Below are 2,817 nucleotides of genomic sequence, written 5' to 3'. Positions count from 1 at the left end.
TTCCTCAGAAAATTGGACATAGTACTATCGGAGGATCCAGCAATACCTCTCCTGGGCATATACCCAAATGTTCAAACTGGTAATAAGAACACATGCTCCAATATGTTCATAGCAGCCTTATTTATAATAGCCAAAAGCTGGAAAGAACCCAGATGTCCCTCAACAGAGGAATGGATACAGAAAATATGGTACATTTACACAATGGAGTACTAATCAGCAATTAAAAACAATGAGGTTTTTCAAATGGATGGATCTGGAGGATATCATCCTGAGTGAGGTAACCCAAACACAAAACAACTCACAGGATATGCATTCACTGATAAGTGGATATTAGCCCAGAAACTTAGAATATCCAAGATACAATTTGCAAAACACATGAAACTGAAGAAGAAGGAAGACCAAACTGTGGATACTTCATCCCTCCTTAGAATTGGGAACAAAATACCCATGTAAGGAGTTACAGAGACAAAGTTTGGAGCTGAGATGGAAGGAAGGACTATGCAGAGACTGCCAAACTCAAGGATCCATACAATAATTATCCACCAAATGCAGACACTATTACATATGCTAACAAGATTTTGCTGACATGGCCCTGATATAGCTGTCTCTTTTGAGGCTATGCCAGTGCCTGGCAGATACAGAAGTGGATGCTCACAGTCATTGATGGAACACAGGTACCCTAATGAAGGAGCTAGAGAAAGTACCCAAGGAGCTGAAGAGTCTTTATTCCTATAGGAGGAACAGCAATATGAACTAACCAGTACCCCCTAAGCTCGTGTCTCTAGCTGCATATGACCTAGTCGGCCATCATTGGGAAGAGAGGCCCCTTGGTCTTGCAAAGATTATTGCCCTAATACAGGGAAATCCCAGTGCCAAGAAGTGGGAGTGGGTGGTTTGGGGAGCAGGGCGGGTTGGAGGGTATAGGGGACTTTTGGGCTAGCATTTGAATTGTAAATGAAGAAAATATCTACTAAAAATTGTTTAAATAAAACAAAACTATTTAAACAGTCCTAGAACCCATAAAAAAATAGAAGTATTCATCAAAATCTCTTGATCCAAAAGGTTTTAGGGCACAATTGTATCAGACTTTCAAAGAAGAGATAATAACAATACTCCAAAAACAATTCCATGAAATAGAAACAGAAGGAACACTGTCAAAATCATTTCATGAGCCCCCAGTCATCAGGAAAATTCAAATGAAACCAACCCTGATATTCAATCTTACACCCTTCAGAATGGCTAAGACAAAAATCTCAAGTGACAGCACATGCTGGTGAGGTTGCAAACTTGTTCAACTACTCTGGAAATCAATCTGGTGGTTTATCAGAAAGTTGGAAATAGTTCTACCTGAAGACCCACCTATACTGTTCCTGGGCACACACCCAAAGATGCTCCACCATATCTCAAGGGCAGGTGCTCTACTATGTTTATAGTGGCTATATTTGTAATATCCAGAAGTTGGAAGCAACCCAAATGCCCCTCAACTGAAGAATGGACACAAAAATATGTGCTTCATTTACACAATGGAATACTATTCAGCTAAGAGAAGTAAGGACGTAATGTATTTTGCAGGCAAATGTATGGAACTAGATAATATCATCCTGAGTTTGGTATAAGAGATCTAAAGGCTATGCATTTTATGTAATCACTGGTAAGTGGATATTTGACATAAAGTACATGATACCCATGCTACACTCAGCATACTCAACAAAGCTAAACAAGAAGGAAGGCCCACATGAAGATGCTTGAATCTCACTTAGAAGGGGGAATAAAATAGCCAGAGGAGCAGAGGGATGGAGGGACTGAGTGGGAGGGGCTGGAGAGGGGAATAAAGGTGTATGACAAGAATCCCTAGGGCAGATGCTGATGGTTCTCCACTTCTGATATTCATGACTGTCTGAAATTATTTCCTTGTGTGCATGTGGGACATGAAGTAGACACCTCCCAATTCCCATGCTCATGAAAACAAATAAATATGGTCATGGCAATTGTTGCCAATCCTGGGATTAGGCCATCTCAGAAAAGAGATGATTTCAACAGAGTAGAAATGGAGTCTACCATTCTGGATTAAAGAAGTTTGTCAGTTTCAGGAAAAGAATGTGGCAAAATACTATAGAAGTTCTGTAGGAGCAGAAAGTGTATTCTATGCGCAGTACTCAACAGTAACCTTAGGAGACCCTGAATAAAGATCCAGCTAAGTCTTGTTCATAAAACAGACACTGGATTAATTTGGTAAAATTGTGGTGATAAGTTTGTTGTACAGAGATCAGAAATTCGCTCAGTGCATAGGATTTGGCTCTGTGAATTTATCCATCCCAAATGCTTGGTGCTTCCTGGAAGACTGAGTTCCTGGGACAGCTGTGAATGATCCACAGCTGTGATGGACCACTGCATCACACAGGCTTCCTGACATTGAAAGATGCGTGAAGTCCATCCATTCTTCACTTGCTTCTTCAGTTGTCGTTTTGTGTTTTGAATGGGAAAATTAACTTAGAAAATCTGAAAGTATTTTGTAGAGCTTTCATGTACTGTGGAAAATAAATAGTGTAGATGACTCTAGAGGGGATGACTCAGCAACAGATGGTTTCACTTAACCGCTTGCTTTTGTCAACACACACTCACCGAGGATTAAGCAACCGGTTTAGATGCTGGCGCTTTACACATATTATTGTTTCAAAATGTTTTTCGGTTCAAGACAGGAAAAACTAAGATATTTCAGGGTGTTGGAGAGACATACTATAGGGCTTATTTTCTTAACTTGGCGCAGGTACAGTAGAAATGGAAATACTTATATTCAGAGGACTGGATATGAAAAGT

The sequence above is a fragment of the Mus caroli genome, chromosome 3 (assembly GCF_900094665.2).
Source record: "Mus caroli chromosome 3, CAROLI_EIJ_v1.1, whole genome shotgun sequence".
Classification (NCBI taxonomy): domain Eukaryota; kingdom Metazoa; phylum Chordata; class Mammalia; order Rodentia; family Muridae; genus Mus; species Mus caroli.
This window is presented reverse-complemented; position numbering follows the sequence as displayed.